Source organism: Tribolium castaneum, chromosome 8 (genome assembly GCF_031307605.1).
Source record: "Tribolium castaneum strain GA2 chromosome 8, icTriCast1.1, whole genome shotgun sequence".
In the NCBI taxonomy this organism is placed as follows: domain Eukaryota; kingdom Metazoa; phylum Arthropoda; class Insecta; order Coleoptera; family Tenebrionidae; genus Tribolium; species Tribolium castaneum.
The window spans coordinates 7,735,306-7,743,399 of NC_087401.1; the positions used below are offsets into that span (position 1 = coordinate 7,735,306).

At 30.5% G+C, this 8,094-nt stretch overlaps 1 non-coding gene across 1 annotated transcript; it reads right to left on the minus strand.

Moving 5' to 3' along the window:
- Positions 1-2,518: 2,518 nt before the first annotated feature.
- Positions 2,519-2,591, minus strand: TRNAR-UCG (transfer RNA arginine (anticodon UCG)). Its single transcript has one exon. It is a non-coding gene; the product is annotated as a tRNA-Arg (tRNA).
- Between the last annotated feature and the right edge of the window lie 5,503 nt (positions 2,592-8,094).

The window sequence follows — 8,094 nt, forward strand, 5'->3', positions numbered from 1 at the left end:
TCGATTTTAATTAGATCTTCACGTCAAAAATTGTTTTTAGGCATAGTTTAGCATATCAAATATTTAGCTGCGCAAGTGAGTGTTTTGTTAAGTAATAGTATTTTTTTTTTCGCAAATCTTTATTACATTTATTTCAATTTATTACATAGCATCTCAATTATTTTACGCAGCAAATTATATTTTAATAACTTTTACAATAATTTACTTAGAAAATGACAATTATTTACGTGTCCGAAATCTATCTTGTAAATATCTTTAGAAAGCTAAATTAAAAAGTTTTGAAATAAAAAAAATTATGTATTTGCAGTTAAGTGGAAATTTTGGTGAATTGTAGCTTACTGTTCCTTCTTATTGACCAAAACTGACCTGACCTGAGAGTAAAAATTACAAATTTGTTTTATTACACCAATAAAATTCTTATTATTATTAAGGAACAGGCTGTAAAATATGTTTTTTTTAGTGTTTCACTTCGTTGTAATCAGAAACAAAACCACTTTTCAAAAATACAAGTATCAAATATGGCGTCCATAAGAAAAACCAAAGTTGAGTTTTGTAACTCTAACATCAAGAACGTCTTGAAAAAGGCAATAACAGATTTAGAATACTTCTAAAAAGTGAAGAATGTTCTTCTTAAAAACATCTTGTTCTTTTAGTTTAAAAATCAAAAACGAAAATTACAAATTTTATATTTTTCTCAATAATTCAAAAACTAATAATGGCTTATCAAATTTTCTTGCAGATAATTGTTCAGCATAAAAATGCGCAACTTTGCTCAATTTAACCAACCTTGTATCTCTTATAACAACTGAGATCTCCATGCTGGAGTTCGAAAAACGCACATCCTGTATATTATACTTCAAAAGTAATATTATGAACCATCATTTCTGAACAGTCTGTAATAAGATACACAGTACAATAAAGGTAAACAATATTAATTAGTTAGTCAAGTATTACTGCATGTTGTTCCACTTTTTTAAGAAATTATGTAATGTGAAAAAAGTATAAAAATAGATCTTTCTCCTCAATGTTTTTATTGAAACTCTACTTGTTTCGGCCAATTATTTGGCTCGCTTTATGTTTAACTTACCGAAAATGCCTGTTTTCGCTAAAAAAAATTAAACTAAACCTGTTTGTTTATTTTAGAAATCAATGGTGTTGCAAATAGTGAACTTTTAATGACTATTAGCTGTTTCAAAACTATAAAAAAGCCAACGTCTTCTCTCAAAAATAATCATGCACTTCAAAAAAATAATAAATAATGTAATTTATAGTTTCAATGAGAGATCTAATCACTAATAACTATTTTACATTTTTATCGAACTTATTTGAAAAAATAATTGGGTAAAATGCGACGTGTGACAAATTGGCATTAACTTCGAAATTTTTTATTGTAACCACATATTTTTTGCATTTTTGAATTCGCCTTCTTAAATAGAATATAACGTACCCAAGTTGTTGGTACTTATCTGTCATAGTTTTTGACATACATACGTCAATTTTTTTGTCAAAATTTTCATTTGTGAAAGTTCATTTAAAAAAAAATCACAATTTTTAATCCGTTACCAATAAATATAAATATTTTTTTGCTTTTGATAACCAAAGGTTTCGAGAAACCTGTGCTAGCTTGAAATTGACAAGGTGAAAATTTCAAGGCCAATATGATTTTCTAAAAGTTATGATTAAAAAATTGCCACACATGATTCAGTGTAGGTCAAGTAAGCTGTGAAAATAGTCAGTGATTGTTAGATTTTCACTTTTAAAGGTTTGATGCAATTTTCGTTATACAGGGCGTTCGCTCGAAATGACCAAACAGTGCAATTTTCAACTTAATTTTTTAAATCCCCTTCGAACTGAATTTTTGCGGAAGCACCCCCGCAGGTGTTTGTCCAGCACCCCTCACTAATCGATACCGGCGTGTGCACAACGCGAATTAAATTATGAATATGTATCCAACCCTTGTCTCAGCGACCACGCACACTTTTAATGACTCATTCCGCCCTAATTGTCCATCGATCAGTCACAAATCGCTCAATAATTCATCGTTTGTAAAGCACTGACGTGTCTAGCCTCGCTCGCGACATTTCTTCATTCATAGACTGCACACAAGGCGGGAAATTTGACTGGGCGCGGCTGTGATAAATCGCCTTTTAGGCTAACTAGTCACGTGACGTCACAATTTGACGCACGTCGACGCGATTTTCATTAAATTAAGGAAATTTAAATGGACTCACCTTTGTGAAGCCATTGTGAGTTTTTTGGACGGACGCCACACTGATTAAACGTCATTATTTCAACGGCAATGCGATGCTGCGTCCACGCCAAAAAATTCATTTTCGACTGAAACGCATCAGAAATATTTTAAATAGGTGACCGGATGTGTGACGCAGCCTTGAGTTTAACCATGCCACATTTGGGTGCAATTATTTATTCATTGCGACGATTTACATTAAATTTATAGAAATGATCATTTGCGTCATCAATTATTTATTTGATGAGAGAAAATTGAAAAAAAAGGATGCGACCGTGACAGGACTCGAACCTGCAATCTTCGGATCCGAAGTCCGACGCCTTATCCATTAGGCCACACGGTCTGCTTGATACAACCGACAAACCGATTTATCTTCCGCTTCTCATCGTAATCAATAAATTAACTTTAAATAATGTAAATACGCGTAAATTGTATTTTGTTTGATCAAAATTTATTCAACATCAACAAATGTCACCAAAGCATAAATACATGTTCATCGAATTATAAATTAATGGAGATGTATGTTTGGTTGCCTATCCACGAAACAAGCTTCACTTTGTCCAGGTAACCCAGGGGTGCGTGCCTGCTCCATAACATTTTTTCTATGCAATTTGGAATTTTTTAAATAATAGGTATTACAATACGGCACATTTTAAAATTATTTTAATTTGTATGCAGAGTGTTCCAAAATACAATACCCAACTAAATTCTGTTTTTTTAAATGGAAACCACGAATTTTTCTTACATTTTAGAAACCTTGATCACGCACCCAGTTTCTTAGACTTATCTGTTATAGCTTTCCACTTATGTCATTTTATGTATGAAAATAGTTGTGCATCAACCCACAGAAAAATTCATAACTTCAGAACCATTCAAGATAACTTAACTAGCTTTTTTCCTTTGGATTTTCGAAGATTTAGCGATCTTTTGCAATAAAAACGAACTTGGAGTCGATAGTTTATCGCCTACTACGATCTTCTGAAAATGACAAATTACAAAAAGCAATTACTCGATTTTTTTAATGCAACATCCTATATTTTATAGGAAATAAGAAATACCGGGTTCGTCAAGTTTTACACTTAGGCACTTTACACCTCTTAGAAGAGAAAAAAAAATGAAATAAATGTTTTCCACTACACTGAATGTAAAACTTGACTCACACTTGATGCAATTTATGAAAAAAGTATTTTTTACCAAATTTTGAAGTGTAATAAGAGATTCTAACAGAAATTGAATGGAACATGACAAAGAAAACAATGTAAAAGTTTCTAGACAAGACTATTAATAAGAAATGCTTAAAAATAGGTCACCATCGTGTTCTACGAAAACTGCTATTCTTCTGGTAAGTGAGCTTCGACCTCTATTAAGTAAGCAACAGAATTACAGATGTTTTCCATTCACCTGAATGCTTGTTAGATTTCGGAACTCATTTACTAGAAGACCAGCAGCTTGAGTGGAAGACGATGGTGACCTATTTGAGAATTTTTTATAAGAAACCTTTCCTCAAAAGTTTTACATTGTTTCTATCTATCATATTTTCCAGTTTTTATAGACTACTAAAATTGTTTTCCTGTGATGTACTCCTGTTTCTATTACAATTTACAATTTGTTGAAAAATATTTTTTTTAAGAATGATATAGAAATGTTAAATTTTATGACAACGGCCTACTAGTTCCCTTATTTTTCCGAAAAAACCTCCAATAATTTTTATTTTGCATAAATATTACAAATTTTACAAATTAGATCCAACAAATCTTATATGGACAGAAAGCTTATAAACAATTCCATTCAATGATGCAATAAAATATAGAGTGTTGCATATAAAAAATTCGACTTGTTGCTATTTGTATTTTGTCATTTTCAAGAAATCGTAATAGGCGATGGAATGTTGATTCCAAGTTCGCTTTTATTGAGGAAGATGCGCTAAAGCTTAAGGAACTGATTGGAAAAAGTGGGTTAAATTATTTTAAACGGTGCTGAAGTTATAAATTTTTCTGTAGGTTTTTGCACGACGCTATTTTCACAAATAAATTGACTTAAGTAAAAAAAATTGGGTTTCCATTTAAAAGAACATAATGTCGTTGGGTATTTTATTTTAGAACATTCTGTATACAAATTAAAATTTTTAAAATATGCCATATTGTAAGACCTTTTATTTAAACAAAAATTCTAATTAATCGCATGCATATAAAAAAAATCTTGAAGCATGCACGCACCCCTGGGTCTTATATCCAATTTCAGTTCATAGTGGAACTTTGCAGCGACAAATTTTGAGCCAAAAAAAAACACCAGAAACTAAATTTATGCTTCACTTCACTTCAAAAAAGACAAATGCGTTGTTTCAAAAATTCTACTATAAACTAACTCAGATGGGATCAGGCACCTCAAAAGTCGGTGATTTAATAAATAAAGCTAGAAACTTAAATGTAAAGCTTTGCTGTTTACACTTTTTTTGTCTCTTCAACCATATTCGCAGCATTTTAATTTAAAACACGTTGCTATGGGAAGCGTATTTTAAATGAGTGAAAACACCTTGTTATGGGAAACGTGTTTTAAAATAGTGTTTATAATTTCAGATTCAGATATTAAAAAGAAGGGTTAAAATGTTACCAACAAAAAATTATGTTTTCTTCGTGGAGGGTAAAACTTCTGGAGAGACATACACGAGAAACCACAAACACCTTTTCTCCCCACTACAAATTTTAAACCAATGATTTCTGGTACACCTGTATATGATGCAACGCAAATTGATAATTATTCTAAGCGATAATTTTTTGTACACCGTCGCATATTTATCAAAACGCTGGATATCAAATACAGGGTGAATTTCATAGATGGGAATATATTTTAAGGGGTGATAGTAGAGCTCAAAAGAAGTCAAAATAACTCATATTGCCTTATCCGAATGTTTATAGTTTCCGGGATATAAAGGATTTTGTCGGCGAATAAATTTATTGTTAATTGCAAATTGTTACGGAGCAGCCTTAACTTTATCAACGACAATTGTAAAAAAATGTGATCTTTCACGTTAATTCTTCAAAACCTATTACATTCCATTAAAAAAATTTTGTAAAAACTTGCAAAACAGCCACAGATAAAACTGTCTTCACGTTAAAAAAATATAAAAATGAAAAAAAATTGCATAAACTTTTTTTGGTCAAAGATACCACTGAATTTTATTCTCTCGAATGTCATCAATTATTACCCATACAAATAACGTACTCAAAAGACACCAACTTCGTTTACACTGCATTTTTTGACGAATATTTTGCACCATCAATATCTCAGAAACTATAAACATTCGGATATGGCAAGTTGAACTATATTGACTTATTTTAAGCTCGACTATCACCTTTTAAATTATATTCCATACTATTAAATTCAACCTGTATTTTTTTCCCATGTTTCTTATAAAAATTTTAGTTGTCTTTAGTTTTTCTTAGTCTGTTAAGAGTGCAAAGCTCAACATTTCTGCTCATTTTTACTTGGCCATACTATATTACTATACAGGCTGTTTGTGGATTGCTAAAATTTGTGAGCGCAATCCACAAACACCCGGTATTTACAATATTTTCGTAAACATAGATCAGTCCTCTTGCAGTGCAATACCTGTGGAAAACGATTTATCGGACCACAGAGGCATAAAGTTTAGTATCAAATCACCTGTCCAAATAATTAAAAATAAAACTATTAAATATAGACTAGTAATAGAAATATGGAAATTTCAATTTTACCATTCGCTTGAGAACAATGACTGGTCATTTATTAATGTATTAAATGTAAGTGATAGTTTTAAATCATTTATTTTAACAGTTAGTGGGTTAGCTCGTCTTGTATTTCCAGAGAAAAAAATAATTGTTACTAAAAACAAAAATAAAAATATGAAAGTAGTTCGATGCAGAATTAAAAAAACATGAGAAACAAACTTCATTATCTATACGATGTAAACTTTAGAAATGAGTTCAGAAACATCTAAAAAAACAAAATAAAATAAAAAAAATTAATTACAATGAAGATGTAATTTTAAATAATAATAACAAAACAAAAGCAATGTGAAAAATTATTAATAAAAATAATACCAAAAAAAGTATACATAGAACAAAATACTAACTGTGATATGGTAGCCCTCAGCTCCATTTGCGTGTGCGTCATCTGACATTTCTGTCACTACGTTTACATAGCAGGGTCATAGCGGTAACAAACTATCAAATATTTTTTGAGGTTACGAAGTGTTTAAATTATGAGTTGTTACAAAAAATACAGATTCACAAAACAAGAACTAATAAACGAAGAATCAAAAACCTAACGAAACGCAAATCACAAAACACAATAAACGAACGGAAAATACTTGCGATTAACACCGATAACACTTTCGACAACCATGCGACAACGACTATAATTTCCTGTCAATGTCAGGTTGACAAATTCGTGACACTTGACGGTGTTGTCGAAGTGCATATGTAAATTAATGTTCAAGGATACCACCCTTAGATAGCCCTTAGCTGTTTAAATTTGCATTGTTTTTGATAATTTTTTTATAGCTTTGTGTTGGTAATAAAAAAATGAAATTGATGACGCACACGCAAATCGAGCTGACCGCCACTATATTACATGTGTTACCTTTAATTCATACTTTACAAATATTGCTATAAATCTAGTCAATAATTTACCGAAAGACTGTGAAGATCCTATATGTTTGTGTAACAGAAACTGTAGTACAATTAACAAAAACTATTCAATTTCACTGAGGTATCTAGTGTTAAAGTATGTGAAGTAATCAACAGCTTAAAAGATACTTACGGTCTCAATATTAAAATTATAAAATCAATCAAAGAATGTATTTTAATAGCGAAAAGCCGTTAGAATTCTGGGAAATTTAGAATTTAAAAAAAACTGTCGTCAAACTTTTATTTGTTCTAAAATACTAACACTGCCTTCACACTACATACAGGCTGTTCCGTTTTTATTGTTACAAGTTTAAACAGATAATAAAACATTCAATCTTAAGACAAAAATGTCCTATAAACACGTAATGAAAAATAGTTCGTAAGGGAGCTACACCCCTTGAAAGGGGTGCTTCTTTTAGTGAGTTTTTCTCAAGATTTCAGAAACTATTTTAGATAAGATTACAAAATTTAGTACAGTCAATAATCTTTATACGCCGCCTAATCGAATTCGAAGATCAAATATAGAAATTCTTAATCAGAGGCGTCCTAAACTGTGTAAAAAAACATGGAATTTATGATTTTGTCACTGAAAGTGTCAAAACACAAAAGCCAAAATAGTTATAGTATTTGTTAGCCCATTCCCCTCCAGTTTGTAACGCCCTTGATTATTTTTTTTTACATTTAATCCTCGAATTCGATTAGGCGTATAAAGATTATTACCTGCACAAAATTTTGTAGTTTTATCTGTAAAGGTTTCTAAAATATTTAAAAAAAACTCACTAAAAAAAAGCACCCCTTTTAGGGGGTATAGCTCCCTTAAGAAGTATTTTGTATGTTTTTAAAAAACTTTTGTCTTAAAATTGAATGTTCTATCACCTGTTTAAATTTGTAACAATAAAAACGAAACACCCTGTATACTTCAGAGCTTACTAGCTATAAAACAAAATATTAACAATCTTGAAACACGATACGCGAAATAATGCCAACCTTTGGTTTAAAAAAATCAGATTGTTAAAATCAATGAATAGTGAATATCTTGGTGTTAAATTTTACAATGCACTGCCTGATAAGGAAATATTTAGATATAAAAAAAAATTAAATTAGGTTAAAGTCTTATTTCGTATGCAAAGCCTTTTACAACTTTGACGTTTTTATTAATAATTGTAAAAACACGTAATA